Consider the following 21,268-nt stretch of genomic DNA (forward strand, 5'->3'; position numbering starts at 1 on the left):
TTTGGACGTTCCCGCATTTGCAACGTTTGGTCTGAATGCTTTGGAGAAGTCCCGTGGACTTCCTCCTGTGCTTTTTGGTTTGAAGGCTTGTCCAAAATGCCTTTTCGGTTGGGATTCCGTTTCCTTACGCTTCCCTTTTGCCCTATGGCGAGGGTTCGCGTCGGAGTCGGATTCCTCCGAGTCATCTAAGTATTCTTCGAATTCGTCTGCCTGTTGGACGGAACGCAAGCGTTCGTCCAACTCAGCTTGGAATTCTTTTTGTCGTGCCTCCGCCCATGCTTTAACTTCATCGAGAGTTTGGCGGGGGAGTCTTCGTTTCTCTAACTGGGTATCCGTGAATCCCAGTAGGCGATCATTTACTGCACTTGCCCCAGCTTGAGTAACTGGGGTAGTGTTCGTAAAATTTACTTCACTTGCCCCGGCTTGGGTAACCGGGGAAGTGTTTGTAAAAACTGTGTTGCCGGTATTCCCCCCAGTAGCTGGGGTTGTGGTTACCGGAATTTCTCTAACCATCTTTGTAGAAGTTTGAAAAAACTGGAGAAAAATGTAGTTCTAGCTTTATGCACGGATGGTGCCAATGAAGAAACACCAACCGGACCCCGGGCAGATTACTGGTAGCCTGGGGGTTAGATAGATGTTTCCCACGAGGGGTTAGACCCTGAGAAGATGGTTCTTCTGATAACCTGCAAAACAGACACCGTGAGCTTGTCACTGAGAAGGGGGGGTTCCTCCTTGTGACCACCCTCCGGCGTGAGAATCAGACTAGATTGCTCTTTAAATATAAAGTATATTAAGAGATTGCTAGAGCAGATATCAGGTATAATATGATGATATGAGATATGATATGATAAGATGAGATGGTCATACCATTTGTGGTATTTATAGCCGAAGGTAGGTTTCCAAGGAGGTATGGCCGGCTGCAACAGTGTTCCTGTTTCACCAACAGTAGCCTACGCACGTGCCCTGCTGGTAGTTGGTGGGTAGGTAGCGGCTGATAGCGACCAGGCCTGCTGTATACTATTCCTTTTCTACCAACTGCCGGCTACGCACGTGGTATGACAAGAGTTGGTGAGTAGGCAGCGGCTAATAGTGACATACAGTGTAGGAGCATGCTGCTCGCCATACTGTTGTCCATAAGCTGTCGTATCTTTAGTCAGATCTTTTTCCCATACCTCGTCAGGTACAGTACAGAAGATCTTCCCGTATCGTACGGACTGGCTTATTTGGGCGGGAGTATTCCCCCTCCCGCCCTTGTGCGGGATTGTTCCCGGCTTCGCTCATTCCTTCAGGTGACACTGAATGATTGAGAGCTAAGTGCCTTGTGCGTGTAGCCTTGCTGCGCGGGTGGCCTTCCCTAATGGCTTGTATCCGAGGCTGCGGGGACAGGCGGAGTCCTTCACCATTGGGAGGCATTTCCTGCGGGAACAGCTTGCGTACTGCGCGTAAGGACGTCACGTCTCTGAGCATGGTTGGTCCTGCGGATCCAGTTGGTTTCTGCGCAGACGTCCCTGTTTAAGGTGAGTCTTGCGGGTCCAACTGGGCTCTGCTGGGACCTACCTCTTCAGGTTATCACTAAGAATTATACAATAACCGAACATAGATCTTACGTGTCTTACGTGTGTCTGAACAACCTCCATGATCAGCATGGTTATAGGCAGTAAGGGAGATGCCAGTAGATGGAGTGATAATGCCATGGATGTACCACAGGAGGCGATTCCTGAAAGAAAAGTGAGAATCTTTGGGAGCATGCATAAAAAAGACAAATTTGTTGAACAACATACATGATTCCAAGGCGAGTAAAAGTGCAACGCTGAAGTACCCTGAAGAGACTATGGTAAAGAGTTCCATTAGGTAAGGGTTCCCAGTCGGTAGAACTCAACTTGGAGGAAGTCTTGACGGGGTATTACATGATTTACAAGCCGTCATAGAAGCACGGTGCAAAATGTCACGAGAATATGCTCCTAAGAGAGAAAGAGATCGTAATTATCATGAGCAACCGAGATGCCTAAAATATGATGAAGTGTTCCAATGCCCGACATAGCAAATTTTATCAATAAACAACTAATAACGTGATCAAGGAGCGTCGGGTACGAAGCTGAGAGAAGAATATCATCAACATATAGTAGAAGATAAGCAAGTTGATCCGCATATTGGTAGATAAAGAACATGCCCAGCTCTAAGGGTGTGCCAAGTGGGCGTTCGGCCGAGGCACATTTTTTTCGAGGGCACAATTTTTTTAAAAAAAATTCCAATGTGGTATATGTAGAATACTCGAATATTTATAATCCCATTATTTTTATAATACTCAAACACCTTTTATACCCATTTCTTTTAAATTACCCAAAGAATTATAACCCCACTCAAATTTGAAAAATGCCAAGTACTTTTAATTAATCAATATAAGTTAAATAAATAAATGAAAGAAACAAATAGACGAGATAATAACGAAGTCGACTTCAAACAGCAGTGACGGTTGTATCTGCAGAAATGATTTTTCTAAATATAGTTATTGAAATCTTATTTACGATCCACAATGCCCTAAAAAATACTTAGCTGGTTAACGATGATAGCTATCGAGAATGGAATATTAGAGAGCATAAACTGGAAAAATAGTTGATTCACCAATTTGTTATCAAGAATGCTATGAGAGCTTCACAAATCCTCAATTAGCTATTAGCCTATTCAGTATGTCATAAACTCATTATAATACCATGATTTTGCTAGTTGTTATGTTTATTGCTATAACTTTACTCGGCGTATAAAAAATGTGTTTACATTACTTGGTACGTTAATGTTTAAGAGGCATATTTTTTTCAGCTTGGTCAGGGGTCATGAATTCTCAGAGCCGGCCCTGATAAAGAATGATGTATCACATATGTTACCACGAAATCCCAATGATAAAATAAATGTCGAAAATTTGTTATACCATGAGCATTGAGCCTGTTTTAACCTGTAAAGAGACTTTTTAAGTCGACACGTGATGTGAGAGAGACAAATTAACAAACCCGTGAGGTTGATTCATAAACACAGATTACTATAAGGTACCATGAAGAAACACATTTTTCATGTCTATGTTTACGCCATGTTCCGAAAACTGTAAAGGGAAAAACGATGCGGATGGTAGCCGGCTAACAATCGGACTGAATTTTTCAGTACAACATATCCCAGCTATCTTTTATTTGCCATTGCAGACCAATCTAGCTTTATATCGATTGAGAGATCCATCGTTCTTAATCTTATGACGAAACAGCCACATAGATCGAATAACTAGTCGATCTGCCGGCCTCAAAACTAACTCTCAACTTTGATTTCCCTGCGAAGCACCAATTCATCGTTCATGGCGTGAAGCTAATTTGGATCCATTGACGCTTTAATATAAGATGTGGGTAGAAGTGAAATATTAATAGCGGTGGCAACATTGGTTTCATAATACCGCTTTTGGCACGCGTGAGCATAGAGTGGCTCTATATAGGTTCAATGGGTTGAGTGGTGGTGGGCTCGTTATCTGTGCACGTCATTGCATTGAGTAGGGGTTGCAGGTGGGCTGGTAGGAGGGGGATGAGGAATGAAGGGTAGATCGTTGCTGGGTATGGGCAAAGACGGGTTTGGCCTGCTCAGCCAGTGCAACAACTATCTGAATCCTATGCACGTGTGAAAGTGGATGGTCCATAGTGGACGGGCTTTGGTAAGTGGTTTAGGTAGATGCATGTGGGCCAAGGTAACCGGGTGGAGACATGGTACAGGATCATCTAAAAATGTATGTGTATGTGTATGTGTATGTGCTTGGATAGGTTCAAGAAAAGAAAATAATGATTCAAGCAAACAAATATGAAGGAAGAAGTAGCCATTGAAGGGATGAACGATATTGGCGAATGTAGTAATCTTAATTTATAGACACTTCAGTTCATTTATTAATATATGTATATTCCCATGAGGCCAATTATTTCTTTTTATATTCCCTTAAAGTTTAGATAATTGTTGACAACCTGTGATCGATAACTGGTTTTTGTATTGATGCTGATGCAAAACGGTGTCAATTATACATGAATTCAAACTTTTCATACTACAATATAACTATTTGTCAGACCGTGCTGTTTTTCGATTAACGCTTGATCTTATCTATCAAAGAAAGCATATTTATTGCTTTTAAGGTACTTTTTCTAAATTTTTAATTTTGAGAAGGGAACAAAACTCCTGAACATCATGTAAAATTTATTAGTTCGAGCATCATGTTTAATTTAACTAATTTATTAACGAAGAAGCACATGCTTGAGCTGATGTCCTATTTTTATTATACAACAAGTTGGCACATAAATTATTCGAACTTTTATTGTAACGTATATTTACAAATAAAATGACATATATTTTTTTTTAGCTTTTTAAAAGAAATTCTTATTAAAATCAAAACAATTACAATAGAATGGCAGGTAAACGGACAACAATTACAATGACATATCTTACCAATATATTAAAGCAAGATAATTCTCTCCACATGTCCTTATTCTAGCCTATACACATAGGATTCCATGTAATCACATTTCCATATCAATAATTTCCACATATTCACAATTATTTTTAATCCACTAAATTAAAATAAGCATTCCAATTTAATTCAATTAATTCTACAATTAATTATATTTATTCAAATTAATACAATTAACTCCATGATTAAGTCTATTTATTCCAATTAATAACCACCTTGTCAAATGTATGTCTTTCTTTTTAAGTTTCTGTTTCATTTAAATCTATTTATTCAAATTAATGCAATTAACTCCATGATTAAGTCAACTTATTCCAATTAATAACCACCTTGTCAATGATTTAATTTACTCTTGAGGAAAGAAGAAGAGCCGGTGAATGGTGATCAACCCGAATGTTCTTTAAGATTTATTTATTTATTTATTAAGAAATGATATAAAATATAGATATCTCTGAAAATTATTTATAAAAAACATTCTAAAAGAAAAAAAAACGTTCTTTAGAACAATTAGGAACATTTAAAAAAAAAATAAAGCTGTTTACAAAGAGATTTTCGAAAACTTAATGTGATACAGTTTAAAGCTGGTATGTATTTGTAAACTTAGTTTTCAATTAATATTACAAAATCTTTTACTAATATGTGTTTTTATTTTTTTTTTCAGGTCTAATGGTTCATTTATGTTATATTATTTCTTATTCATTGCATTGCTTATTTATAAAGTATTTTCTTTTTATGTTATAGACATAGTTTAACATCTTTTGTAACATCTGAGAGTAAAAAACTTATGTCAAATATTTGTGTTGACTGAATACATAGTTTATATTTTATATTGTTTGTTGAAATGTTTTCCACCCGTGTGTAACACGAGCTATTATCCTAGTTATCACAATATATTAGCCGAGACCTATAACTCTGATATAAACTGCAAAAAGTATTAAAAAAATAATTTGGGTGTTTCAACTACAATATTAAAGGTTTCTACAGTACTATCCGCACCAACTTGTTGAGACCGCTCGTCAAACACCAACCAGGCCTTATATTGTTCCAAGTTCGGATTGAAGATTAATTTCCATCAGTTGAGCTTGTATGGGTGGGGGTTCCAAAACTGATCGGGGTGGATCATTTGGTTACTAAAATGGGATGCAAGGCAGAGAGTATTTCTTTCAACTTTCGTGTTTCTTGCCATCCGGTGGGAAGGAACATGGGGCTGATTAGTGGCTGGCATGCTATCAACATAAAGATTCCACAAAAGACCCTGGAGATGGAAATCTAAAATGTTGTGACGCGCACGCAAACCAGCGCCGCAACGGATAGGGTATCCCGATCGAGATGGAGTAAACCAAAGGGCATAATAGTAAAGATGAAATTATTTTATTTTGATAATTATTAATTTGTTTGAAAGTTTATTCTTATTCTTTTATTAAAATATTTAATTGTTATTTAAATCTAGAAAAATATTACCATCAAATAAACAAATCATAGTATGTTTACGTAATCTGATCATGCATCCCAAACATTTGAAACATGATTATTTATATAGTATTCCTTTATTAATATAACTAGTTTTAGATCCCGTGTTGTACACGGGATAATTCAAATTATAAAATTATAAGTAAAAAAATAATTACATAGCGTATATAAAAAAAAGGTATTACATCTATGCTTGTATCTATACAATGTGTACATAAATTGATTTTATATATATCACAAAATGATTTTTTAAATGAACTTAACAAAAAAACTGCCCATGCAAAAACGTACCCGAGAATGCTTCTTTCTATTGAAAAATTCATTCTCGGTGTCATATATATATATATATATATATATATATAACTGAAAGAATTTTGGTTATGAACCAATTTCGGAAATAAGACTTATCATACCATAGTAGTTCTAACCATCCAGCCTAAATACAAAAGAGGAGGCGTTACCTTTATTGATATATTTATCAATTAACCACCAATCAAAGGAAAGTAGGACATTAAATTGTAGCAGTGGATGTTCTTCAAGAACTATGTTTTTCTGAGCTACACCATGAAAAAGATTTTGAAAAGTTTCAGAGGGCTTCTCGACTTTGTCATAATGACAATATAAAAAATAACATGTTAACCCATTCGATTTTGTGAATATTTTGTTTCATTTTAGCATAGTTTTGCATGACATGCTTCCCTACAACGTTCCGATCACCATTTAAGGAAAAACTAATGTTTACAAAAATATTTCAAATTTGATAAAAGTTAGAAGCATTGATAGGCATGGGGTTGGCATGTCGAAAGTGTTCGTAATCTTTTCTTAAATTTTAATAGTTGAGGGGAAAATAGTTAATTTGCCAAATCCCGAACCTTTTGATTATTTCAAAAAATACCCTTAAAAATAAATTTGAAACCCGAATCATTTTTAAATTCTAACTTTCATACTTTTGACAATTTAAAGTCAACACTTTGAACACATAACAAATTTGACGATAAATCTATTTTGCATTCTCAAACTTTTAAAAGTATTCAAAATTTTTATTTTTGACCCGTAACAAATTTTGACCTAAATGTAGTTAATTTGTACCAAACAAACTATTTACCAACTTTTGACCTATAAAATCAAATTTAAGTTCCACAAAAAACCCGAAACAATTTTCATTTGAAAAACATGATTTGTTGTTGATTTTTGGAATTCACCAAGTATTTTGGAATATATAGTAAAATAATGTGCTAATATTTATATTTATAAAAATATATGGATATTATATAAATATAGTATAAAAGAAAAGTGAATAATTATTCATTTATTATATATATTAGGATATATTAGTTTTGAAGGGAAAAAATTATAAGAATTAACCAAAACATGACAAATGTCCACATTTATTTTACTTTATTAGAATAGGTAGATTATAATGTTTTGTTATTTAAATTTAAAAAACAATGTTATATATATTAACTCCTTTTATTTCGATTTTCAATATGTACTTTTAATTTAATTAAAAATTATGAACATCATGTTAGTAATAAATTTGTATTATTATAGAAATTTCAATAACTTTTGAAATGTCATAAAATTATGGAACCATATGTTTACATCCTATACAACATATTTATGCACTATATATTTAAACAACATTCAACCTTACACAACCTACATTATAAATTACATCATGCACAACGTATTTACAAACTATATTCACACGTCATTCAATCCTACACAACTTTTTAAATGTTGTGTTGTGTAGGATTTAAATGTTGTGTTGTGTAGGTTGTGTAGGATTGAATGATGTATGGATATATAGTGCGTAAATATGTTGTGCATAATGTAAATATATTATGTAGGTTGTGTAGGGTTAAATGTTCTATAAATATATAGTGTGTAAATATGTTATGTATGAAGTAAACATTTTGTGTTGGACATAAAAATCAATTATATAAGCTATAAATTAGGCTTGCCCTTTAAAATTTTTGCTAATTGTCATGTAATAAATCGAGAAAAAAAGTTATGAAAAATAAAAAATACATTCAAAATTTTGCTAATTGCCATGTAATAAATCGAGTAAAAAAGTTATCAAAATATATAACACAAAAGGCTATAAACTATGGATGCCAAATGAATGATAATGCAAATAGAGTAAAGTCACAAATAAATAAAGATTGTATATTCTGTGAAACGTTAACTTCCAATTGTCAATTCATATAGTTGGAAACCAGGGGATGACGAAGGCGTGATTGGGGATTAAGATCAAAAATTACAACATTGCCCTTTTTGTTAAATAGCATTAAATTCGGGAACAAATAATTAATTACAGTAATGTCACAATCAATTTAGTCTATAGATCAATTCTAATTAAGGGTTATAATTCATTTCTCGTAATAAGATGACTTCTCTCATGAACCATCTCCTATATATATATATATATATATATACTAGGTTAGTTACCCGTGTAGCACACGGGTTGGAATAAATAAATTTATTTAAATAATAAGACAATGTCAAATACAAAAATTTATGTTCAATAGATATAAAGATATATTATACGGTAGAATAAATTACATGTTACATACTATGAAAATAAAAAGTCGTTAAAAAGTCATACATCCCTAAATATTTCCTTGTATACAATATTTGTAGTTTTATTTGTAACTTTACTTTCTATATCAAAGCTTAGTAGTTTCATATTATTTATGCTTTTAACTCTAGATAATACAACGTATAACTAGCCACGAGTTAAAACAAATTGTTCCAAAACAAAACAACCATCTATAGTGACTGACCCCTTTAATTAATATTCATTGCAAAACAAAAACAAAATGAAAATTTCATTCTTTGAAATTAATCATTTTATCTGAAGGTGTAGGATTTTTCTTTTTAAAAATAAAAGTGTGAGTTCCGGAATTACTTTTGGATATGATTTCCGCTTCTATAAAACAGGTATCACATTGTGTTTTCACGTGCATTTTAGTTTCATTGCATAGACCACTTAAGCAACACCACTTCAACATCGTCTTTCAGGACTAATCTATGACTTGACAAATTTAGATTTCGCGATTTAAAACATCAGGAAACTAATATTTTCTTGTAATATATCATTTTATGTCCGATAGATACCATCTTAATAATGTTAATATTTTAAATCTCCCGGGAGCATGGATACCAAACGTTTGCTAATCTTTTGAACGACCTTATTTTTTGGTGTAAGTATAACTCGTTCATTAAAGAAATCTATATTTTTGAAATCTTTAATAATAGAAGGATATACAAAGTCAATTTATCATTTGATTAATAGTGCGTTAATATCTAGCATTTGTATTCCCAAGGTAAGAAGTTGTCTCGTCCACCTGAAAACCAAAACATGTAGTCTAGTTTTTATATTTTTGTGGATTTTAAAGTCAATTAAAAAAAGAAATTGTAATGTCTATTTTTTTAAACCAACCTATGAACCGGAACTAATTCTAATCATAAACTGTTTTGACCTGACCCATGTTTGATACTTTAATCGGGTAAAGAAACCCACCCATTTAAATTAACATAAACATTAAGAATACATCAATGGTGAATTTGTATTTTAAGGGTGAGAAAAAAAAACTTGTAATTTAGTAAATATCATATATATTTAATAAGTTAAAGTTTATTAAAATTTTAATTGTAAATTAATCTTGCCTCTGCATCGAATGATATCATTTCTTATAAAACCTCAATATTAATTAATTAATATAATATATTTAAAACCTTAATTTTTTGAATCATTATTCAAAATGAACGTGAAAATTGCTTACTTACAAAAACCTAATATTAATAATTAATACAATATATTTGTATAAAACAAAATAATATATTTATACTGGTATTAAATTGTTTCAATCATGATAGAATTATTAAAAAAAGAAAATGAAAGATTAAAAAGAAAAAAAGTGAAATATAAAATTATTAATAAGAAAGAAAAATGTATTTAATATGAGAGAGAGAAGGAAAAATTTTGTAAAGATCATTATGGTGATGACATGTGGCACTTAGAAAGTTTTGTTTATTACATAGTATATATATATATCCATTAAGGGGAGGGATATTTTGAGAACTTTGTTGAGTTTTAAGAACTTCATGCTTAACCACACATTTAATTAAATAGATTTGATTGTGTGGTTGAGATTAAATGTGATTAAAAAATTAAAGTATGAGAGAAAATAAAGATGTAAAGTGATTAAACAACTTTAAACGTCCGTTACACATAATAAGTCGACTTGGTGCGTAAAAAATTCTGTAATTTTTTTACGTATATGTAACCTGCATATATTACGCATGTGTAAAAAAATTCAAAAAAAAAAATTTGTTACGTTGAGTACTTTCGAGATCTTAAAACTCAAAGTGGTTCTCATTTGAAATCTCTCCAATCCATTAATTCATCTTTGTAAAATATAGAATGATTTAAAGGCAGAGTTTGAGTCCCAAATTGAACCCAACAGCGAAGACGAATTCGAACGAAGACGAATTCGAATAAAGTAGGGTGTCACACCTAGGGGTAGCAAATGTGAACCATGGGTTGAATGGGATGTAATAAGTATATACTGGGTCAGAATGGGTCAAGCTGAAAAAAGAAAATGATTGAAACGGGTCAAAACGGGTTGACATTTCTTAAGTGTTTTTTTTATGGAACGAGAAAAACAAATGAAACTTTTTAATTTTTTTTACTTTTTTAGTTTTTTATTTATATTTCGAGTTATAATTTTCTAATTTTTTTTTTGAATTTTTTAATAAGGGGTTTTTGAAATTGGTCAAAGTGGGTTGAGATTTTAGAAGCCACTCACTAAAATATTCAAAAAAAAATAATTAAAAATTATAACTTGAAATATAAATCAAAAACTATAAATGTAAAAAAACTAAAAAGTTTCCTTCGATTTTCTCGTTTCATAAAAAAAATAAAAAAATAAAAAAAAAACCCAAGAAATGTCAACTCGTTTTGACTCATTTCAATCATATTCTTTTTTTAGCTTGACCCATTCTGACTCATTATATACGTTTTATTACAACTCATTCAACTCATGGATCACATTTGCCATCCCTAGTCACACCCTAATGAGGTCGTAGTATTAAAAGGTGTTGGGTGGCTGGCGCAAACATATTAGAAGTGTTGGGCTTAAACTTTCTTCATCTGCAGCATTGAGTTTCATTGTTTCATCATGAGCATGAACACGCACCTCAATTTATATAGGTAAAACTAGCTAATTTTATGTTGGTAAATTTGATTTTTTTATACTTCAGCCATCGATACTTCTTTTGATATTTCTTGTAACACACTGAAATTCGTAAAGACGTGAGCTTGTTAATTAATAAAAGTGGGTATAATTTATAGTTTGAGCTTGAATTGTTTATTTTAGAAATGTAGAGGTCATTGACGTGTATGGATTTATTTATAAATTTGGATAAAAATTTCACACAAATTGGGGTTTTAAAATTAGGTTTTCACCTACGACTAAACAACACACGAAAGATAAGTGTAACTATCGTTTGTAATAAAGCGTCGGCAAGAACCGAATGTCAATCCATGGACACGGTGATTTTCTAATACTAAATCTTTGTAATTGATAAACCGAACAAATAGATCAAAGTGAATTTTTAGACTAATTAAACTAACATATAATCAAACAAAGAAACTAAAAAGACAAGAACAATCGATCCAACAAAACTACCTAGACATGAATCCACTCCACCAATATGATAAAATAGCAATGATATGGTACAGCATCATGAATCTAAACATAAATACTAGATTGCAATCAAGCAACCTAATACTAACAAATAATCATTATGATGGGTTTCAATCAAGAAATAAATATAGACTAACTTGTTTGTCAAAACAACAAAGTCTCATAATCAAAGAAAAGCTAGCATGAACAACATTCTAACTACCTAAGATTACACTAAACAAGCTAAACTCATGAATTAAACATCAACTTATGAAAGTTTAAGTAGCAAGTCATCATCAAGTCAAGAATCATAACAACACTCATCAATTTTCCAATATTAAGTGTAGGGTTTCATGCTCATCAATAATATTATAACCAAGCTAATATTTACTAGTCATTCCTAACTTAGTAATGTAAACAAAGAAAATATGAGCATTCAAAGTTTACAAACAAGCATCTAGAATATAGTTTTCCAACATGAATGCCTAAGCATTTGTAAGACTAACAAGGAATGCAATTCTAATAAACATGAACACCATCAATATCAATTCATAACTTCAACATATTCTTGAAAGAAAACCAATTACCATAATCATGCATATATAATAAATCGCATTATTAAAAGCTTTAACATTGTCTAGGTATTTAGCCCATAAGGCTTAATACAACAACAATAAAAATAACAGCAAGCTTACAAACCATGTTCAAGAACAAATAAATGTAAACTAGATGAACAAAGATTGAAATTATGGAATGGATGATCTAAGGATGATGGAAGCCTTCAAATTCTCAAAAGAACACACAAATTATTTTTCAAAGGTTGAGAGAGAATTCCCTAGGCTCCACACCATAAATGAAGAGAATTGAAGTCTTATAAGCTGTCTGGTCAACTGGAACGGCTGTGCCTAAAAGTGCACGGTCGTGCCCAGATATAGTAAGTCAACGTCTTGCTTTCTCTCGATCAATCTTGCAGTTGCCTTGAATGTTTGGCACGGTCATGCCAAAAAGTGGCAAGGTCGTGTATACACGGCACTGGCTGATGTACTGTCACGCATGATCTTCTTGTTCAAGGCACTAGCTCGCATACTGGCATGCACAGGCTTGATCTTCTGGGTTGGCACGGTCATGCCAAGATCCTGCACGGTCGTGCGAGTCAAAAATGGCTCGCACTAGCTTGGCACTGGCTCGTACCAGGTCTTGGTGGCTCGGCATGGTTGTGCATGATTTGCACGGTCGTACATGGTTAGCAAATTCATGGATTTTGTCCTGGGAACGTCCTCTTTTTGTCATTTCTTTTTCAGGCGAGCGCCTGAACCTGCAAATTTATAAACAACTTAAATAAGTATCAAATACAATGAATTTGCATGGAGTTTAACCAAAATATGAGGATAATTTAATACAATAAGATGTACACTTTGTGTTACATCAGTCATTATCTCGTTAATCAAAGTTGATTATATATAACACCCCCCCCCCATTAAAAATATCTAGCCATCTTATTCCTTTAGCTTCTCCTTCGTAGAGAGAGTAGCCGTAGAAAAAGAACGTTCAAGATTCATCATCATCTTGAAGATTTAGAGTTGTATCAAGATAATTAAAAATATAGTTAAAATGTATGTATGTATGTATGAGAAGTATTTTGTTATGAATGTTAATGAATTAGTAACTATAACGGTTAGTCTATATTAAACTAAAACTCACTCAGCGTAATTGACTTTTATTATGCATGCAAGTAGTATAAATTAACGTACTGAGCTTGTAGTGTATACCCGGCTTTCCATAATGAAGATTGGCATCCTAGTATAGAGTTTAAAGGTTTAAAGTTTTGTGTTTCCGCTACAAATGAATTGTGTTTCTTTGATTTAGACTTTGTTTATGAGTAAATCCAGCCCATGTAAGGTGCCGGGTTATCGGTGCCTCACACTTTCTATCGATGCTTATGCTTCTATGAGTATACGATCACCAAGGCTCAATATGATCACGCTATGAACTTTCTCAAGAATATATTTCTTTCTCTTTATGAATTAAAAAGCCGTGAAAAAATTCGCTTCACTTAATAGCGCGCAACTAATGGCCCCTGAACTAGAAGAGCACGCATCTTTATCCTCCAAAAACTGAACTCATTCTTTGCATTGAATTTCTCAAATTTGAACTTCCTTTAAACCATCTTGATCTTCGATTAACCCCCAAATGGAACCATTAGAATCGAGCCTTAACAAGGCTCCAATACTAATTGTTAAGAAATGAACATCATAGAAATGAACAATTCAACTTACACATCAATGACTGATCTTATTTATTTAGAACATAAAGATTACAAAGGACAAATGCAAACTAGTTGAATGAATTGAACTAACTCATCAACAAACCCTTCTACGGCTATAGTAACCAACTAACCTCTCCTGCTAACGAAACATTAACAAACTTATTTCTCATTTAACAAGTACAACACCTCAAGTTTAGCCAACACGTAATTAGCCCCCTCAACTTTGTCTAACTTACTATTTGACTTTATTAACCATCTAATATGATTTTGATTTTACTTTTAACACCATTATTTCTTTAAGCTGAATATTAATTTAAATCACCATCATAAAATTCCATTGGTGTAAAGTCCTAATGATCCAGATTGTTATTGAATTACAATGAGACGGATGTGTGTACGTGTGTGTGAGATCGAATCAATAGGACCGAATGATATCACATGAACATAGCATATATATTATAATGGAATGATTAACATGACTAAGTGATTACAATCATACACGCGCGCGCGCGCACATACACATTAAGCTCCATGCCAACCCGATGTGAGCTCCCCTCAGGTGGCTAATCTCATACTCTCATTACACACACAAAATGAACACGCATACATTCTAAACATACAAGCACTCTATTTATACAAATCTGGCCTATGCGATACTTTTTGCGTTTGGTGAAGATTTCCAAGTTTCCGCTTATCTTGATATTGCAATCCATATAATAAAACCCAACAATTGGTAAATTTAATATACATCATAGTACGTTGTGATTATTACTAGTAAGGGAATTTGTTGGTAGATGAATTATATATTAATCCTACAAAGAACAATGAGAAATAAAGAGATCTCAAGTAATCAGAAGCTTTCATTTATTATGAATTACATACCGGAAAGGAGAACATGTTAGGAATAAACACTGATATGTTGAAATCAGTGTTTATGAATTACATACTGGAAAGGAGAACGTGTATGGAATTTTTTGCCTTAAATAAGGAATAAACAAACTGACTAAATGTTGAAATCACAAAGCTTCTGATCTGACCCCTTCTTTTGATTCCTTCTATATAATTTGAATTATTCCTCAACAGAATCCAATTCCAGTTCTAAGTGGTTGATGTGAAGTTAAACTTAGCACATGAAGTTGATTGTCCAAGAAGTGATGAGCTGAATCCGAGCCTTGATTCTAAAAGATCAAATTTTAGTAGATTATCCTCAATTTGATGACCTCCAATAACCATTGATATGCCAATTTGTTTCCCCGCGTCAACAAATCCAAGGCATAAAACGCTGTTATTCACCTTAACCATGGAGTTTACACCGTATATTCTCCACACATTCTTGCTTTCCAATTCAAGGTCGATGGAAGGTACAACAGGACCTAGACGGGTGGTACTGATGTTCTTGGAGCTAAAGCATGCTCCAAAAGGTGCAACATTAGGAACCTTTTCCACCTTCTTCGGCATTGCTTTCACAAATGCTGCCACTACAGCGTTGTATATTGTTGTTTCCAGGACAGTGTAAGGGTCAACAGTGCTGATCAACGTCCCTCCCAGACCATATTTATCGATTGACAACAAAGTTCGATTGAACCCTTTGACTCGTTTGCCATTAATTTTAAACGACTTGACTCCAATGTAGTAGTTGGGTGAGGCATCCCCAATATACCCACTGTTGCCAACTGAGTTTAAGACTAGGGGAGTGTAGGTAAGAGAAAATGGCGGGTTAACATTACCAAAGAACACTGCGCCACTAGTTCTTGTTGAGGAACTTAAACATAGAGCAAATTTATAATCAAATCGAAAATAAGACGACAACTGAGACCGTCACTAATTGAAGTAAGAGCACATACAAAGTAAAAGCGAGGGACGGTTAGTACTGACAGAGCGTTGGACTGGATCTTGAATACGTCTGCACCAAGATCGCCAAAATAGGTGAAGTGAGAGACGGGGTTATATGCAATATGCTGGCAAGTGTTGTTGTTGCAACCAGGGACTGGAGATGGGCATAAAGTGTTGCTAATCATACAGCCAGTGGTGTTGAGAAGTCGGCATGGAGCGGTGCCGCAATGGGCTGGGAGGTAGGTGGAGGAGGTGTAGCCCTGCTCGCAGTTGACCCACATGTGGAGGCCACCAAGATCAAGGATTACTTTGACCGGGACTAGAGGTGTTCTCTGATAAATTTGGGTGATGTATTGAAGTGTTTTGGCATCTTTAGTAACTTTTAGAAGAGGGCGGGATGATGTTTTGGCTATAGAGAAAGGCACAAGACAGAACAAACACAAGAAAACAAATATGAAGGAAGAAGTAGCCATTGAAGAGATGAACGATATTGACGAATGAAGTAATCTTAATTTATAGACACTTCAGTTCATTTATTAATATATGTATATTCCCATGAGGCCAATTATTTCTTTTTATATTCCCTTAAATTTAGATAATTGTTGACAACCTGTGATCGATAACTGGTTTTTGTATTGATGGTAATGCAAAACGTTGTTAATTATGCATGAATTCAAACTTTTTATACTATAAATCTATAATATAATTATTTGTCAGACCGTGTTATTTTTTCGATATCACGTTTGATCTTATCTATCAAAGAAAGCATATTTATTGCTTTTAAGGTACTTTTTCTAAATTTTTAATTTTGAAAAGGGAGCAAAACTCCTGAGCATCATGTTAAATTTATTAGTTTGAGCATCATGTTTAATTATGCACATGCTTGAGTTGATGTCCTATTTTTATTATACAACAAGTTGGCATAGAAATTATTCGACCTTTTATTGTAACATATATTTACAAATAAAATGACATATTATCACAAGTGATAAAGTTTGGTATTAGCCGAGACCTATAACTCTGATATAAACTGCAAAAGTATTAAAAAAAAAATAATCAGGGACTAAATTTTTCTACAGTACTATCCGCACCAACTCGTTGAGACCGCTCGTCAAATACCAGCCAGGCCTTTCATTGTTCCAAGTTCGGCTTGAAGATTAATTTCCATAAGTTGAGCTTAGATGGGTGGGGGTTCCAAAACTGATCGGGGTGGATCATATGGGATGAGACGCTGAACAACGAAGTTTTATTTTGGAAAAACACCATCATTATGGGAATGTACACGCGGCAGAAAAATTGCGTCAATCGATCGAGAAATGGTATGCCACAAGTGAATATTTGCGACAAAAAATGAATCCTAATTTTGGGATGACCAATCCTTTTAATCCATTCCATATAATGTCTTTTTCGAGTATTCCTTTCAACTTTCGTGTTTCCTGGCCTTCAGGTGGGAAGGAATATGGGGATGATTAGTGGCTGGCATACTATCAACAGAAAGATTCCACAAAAGACCCTGGAGATGGAAATCTAAAATGTTGTCTCACGCGCGCGCAAACGAGCACTGGCTGCAACGGATAGGGTATCCTGATCGATAATCATGGTGTTGTTGTCAGCTAACTTATAGGTGGAAGAGCTATGTTGCTTACTTAGGTGCTGGGTTCTCTAGGTATTTGTTTTTTGTCTTTATATTTAATGCTGGTGAAAATAAAAAATAAACGTTGGAACCCTTGAGATCTAATTTTTTTTGGGGGGAGGGGATGGCGTATAGTAGATAACATTATTGTGGGTGAAATGGAATTTAGTGATGGCTTTTAAAGACAAAGAAGGATTGGGTATAGGGACTTTGAGAGTTTCAATTATGTGTTGCTTCAAAAATGGTGATAGCGGTTCGTTAGTAACCCTAATCTTCCATGGGTTAAGGTTATAAAATCGTTTCATGGGGAAGACGGGGTTTCACGATTGGGTCTTATTTGAGCAGAGGAAATGGTGTGTGGAATCAGATAGTTAAAACTTGGTCTGATTTGCACTCGAAATATAGTATTCCCATATCTACAATAATGTGAAAGGTGGGAAATGGAATGACCACATCATTTTTAAGTGAGTATTAGTTAGGGGATCGTACTATTAGACGACAATTTTCTCATATATTCAGGTTAGTAAACGAGGAAAATCGTACTCTTGGGTCTCGTTTGCAGGATTGGTAGTGGAAATGGTCTTGGCGCCGCTCTACTTAAGGAGAGGGGGCGAATGAGGCTCAGTACGTTTAAGTACCTTTGTAATATTATAAATCAGATCGCTATTAATACATATTCAAATAGTTGGATTAAGGAGATGGATATGAAGTCGGATTTTACACTTAAGTCGGTAAGGAACATTATTGATCTTCATGTTCTTCCAGAGGATGTTAGTTCGACTAGGTGTAATCGGTTGGTTACTAGGAAAGTGAATAGTTTGGCCAAAAGAGTTCTTTTAGATCAACCTTGCATGAAAACTAATGTTGCTAATCTTGGTTCTGGTCTCTCATTGATTTTTTATTCCTTTTGTTTCGGGCATAGACGAATGAACATGTGCTTGGCGATTGTGAGTTGGTGGCTAGAAGTTGGAATCCAACGTCCGGTGACTTTTTCATCTTTTTTAATTCCTTCGGATATAGTGTTCTGGTTGGATACAACAAGTTTCTCAAAGAAAGAAGATTAAAGATATATGGAAGCTATTATTATGGCAACTTGATGGGTGCTCTGGAGGCACATGAGCAACACGATATTTGCTTCGGAGTTCAAAAAGAATGATCATATGGTTCATATGTTTGACGAAATTGTAAATTATTTTTTTATGATGTTCTAAGTTCAAGTCCTAGATCGCTAATCAGACACCAAGTAACGAATAACTCTCATTTATATTAATCAGAAAATCTAACTCAAAAAACTGATTACAATCCTCAAACCCTAACTCGGTTTGACTCTTGATGAACCCTAACTTGGTTACACCAACTTCTTTTTTCTAATGTCTAACCATAACTCGGTTTATATAGACTAATCAAACTTGCTAGCCAAGACATTATCAAATATATTAAAACCCTAATAACTCTTAGGCTGGGCTTTTACACTTGGACCAAACAACAATTGAGCTAACACAAGTACGTAGGAATTCAAAAGTCAAAATAAAGGTTAGTAGAGAGCCTAAAAACTCATGGATGATTATGTAACTTTGTTTTTTCCCCGTTTAGCTGTTTGTGTGTTCTAATATAATCTTAAGCTTTTTCAAAACATAAAAATTAAAATCAGTCTGGTATATGCTTGTATACTAGTAAATTAATTAAATTAAACATGATGATCAAAATAATAAATTAAACATATGTTCACCGATTACCTTAAAATCACTAAACTTGCTTTGTTTTCGATAGAGAGATCACATGTTTAACCAAATGAATAACAGCATTCCCAGCCCGTTCTCTACCCTATATCCATATATATCATATAATTACACTAAAAACACTGTATTTTCTCTCTTCTGTTTAATTAAATAATATTTTTTTATACCTTTATCATCATATTTTCTCTCTCTTTCACTCACAACTACTTAACGAAAATATTAAAAAATTATATAGTATCTACAGTAAAACCTCAAATTTAACTTTCCCATATAAACTTTTTCTCTCCTCTACTCACAACCACTCATAACCATACCATATAATTTACAAATCTCTCTCACATAATTTTAGGGAACAGATTAAGAATGCTCTAACACGGTCTGGCACAAAACTTTATTATTTTTTAATGTTTGAATTCAAGAAAAGTTAACAAGTTTTTCAATTAGCTGGCAATATTAATATAAGTACCTCATGAATGTTATATGAAGCTTAATAAATATATTAAAAAGAAACAATTAACCTCATGGGAATATACCTAAATATAAACAAATAAATAGATACATCTATAAATTAAGATTGCTACATTTGCCAATATCATTCATCTCTTCAAATCAATGGCTTCTTCTTCCTTCCCTTTTGTTTTCTTGTGTTTGTTATGTGTTGTGTCTTCGCGTGTCGCCAAAACATCACTCCATCCTCTTCTCCGAGTTACTAAAGATGCCACAACACTTCAATACGTCACACAAATTTCCCAAAGAACACCTCTTGTCCCTGTCAAACTAACACTAGATCTCGGTGGCCTCTACTTGTGGGTCAACTGCGAGCGGGGCTACATCTCCTCCACCTACCGTCCCGTCCTTTGTGGCTCTGCTTCACGCCGTATCCTAAACACCAGTAATGCATGCATTACCCAACCAGCATGCCCATCTCCTGCCCCTGGCTGCTACAACACTTGCCAACGTATTACATATAATCCCGAATCTGGTTCCATGTCTTTCGGTGATCTGGGTTCAGACGTATTCCAGATAAAATCGACCAACGTTGGGACAATGCTGACCGTCCCTCATTTTTTCTTTGTTTGTGTAGCTAATGATCTTAGTGATAGTCTTGCTAGAGGGGTTACTGGCATCTCGGGCCTTGGGAGGACTAAAGCCTCACTACCCGCTCAGTTATCCTCTTAGTTTCTATTTGAGAATAAATTCGCTCTATGTTTGAGCTCCTCAACGAGACCTAGTGCAGGATCTGTGTTGCGCCGGCATCTTCTCTTACCTACACTCCCCTCATAAACTCGATTGACCCAAACGATATCTAGTACTACATTGGAGTCAAATTGTTTAAATCAACGCAAAATGAGTCAATGGGTTCCATAAGACTTAGTTATCCATCAATGAACATGGTTTGGGAAGGATTTCTATTAGCACCGCCTATGCTTACACTGTCATGGAAAGATCAATCCACACTACTGTAGTTGCTGCCTTTGTGAAAGCAATGCCGAAGAACGTGAAAAGAGTTTTTGGTGTTACGCCTCTTGAAACATGTTTTACTCCAAGAACATCAGTCGCACACGTCTAGGTCCACGTGTACCTTCCATCGACCTTGAATTGCAAAGCAAGAATGTGTGGAGGATTCGTGGTGCAAATTCCATGGTTAAGGTGAACAAGAACGTTTTATGCCTTGGATTTATTGAAGCAGGGATGAATATAAAACCTGATGTTTCAGTGGTTATTGGAAGACATCAAATTGAGGACAATCTACTAGATTTTGATGTTTCAGCATCAAGGCTCGGATTCAGCTCATCACTTCTTGGAAGATCAACTTCATGTGCCAACTTTAACTTTACACCAATCGCTTAGAATAACTCAAACTCAGAAGCTTTGTGATTTGAATATTTGCTCGTCTTTGCTTAATTTGTCAGTCAGTTTCTTTCTTCTCTGTTTAAGACATAACATGTTCACTCTTTCCATGTAATGGATAATAAATAAAAGCTTCTTATTACATACCTGGTTTCTCTCTTGTTTCTCATTATTCTCAGTGCAATTGATGTTTCATTTAGAGCATTGTCACAAATACACATATCTGAATATCAATACTAACGAAAACTACAAATCATCAACACAACGATATGCTACAGCACATAATCAAACGAATACACTCAT

At 34.2% G+C, this 21,268-nt stretch overlaps 2 pseudogenes; one reads left to right on the forward strand and one right to left on the reverse strand.

Annotated features, from left to right (window-relative positions):
- Positions 1 to 15,007: 15,007 nt before the first annotated feature.
- On the reverse strand, positions 15,008 to 16,215 carry LOC143549964 (putative aspartic proteinase GIP2 pseudogene; annotated as a pseudogene).
- Positions 16,216 to 19,726: 3,511 nt separating this feature from the next.
- On the forward strand, positions 19,727 to 20,965 carry LOC143549980 (putative aspartic proteinase GIP2 pseudogene; annotated as a pseudogene).
- The last annotated feature ends 303 nt before the right edge of the window (positions 20,966 to 21,268 follow it).

This window comes from Bidens hawaiensis, unplaced genomic scaffold, assembly GCF_021521415.1.
Source record: "Bidens hawaiensis isolate Kalapana, Puna unplaced genomic scaffold, B.hawaiensis_p1.1 tig00015877_1, whole genome shotgun sequence".
Taxonomy (NCBI): Eukaryota; Viridiplantae; Streptophyta; class Magnoliopsida; order Asterales; family Asteraceae; genus Bidens; species Bidens hawaiensis.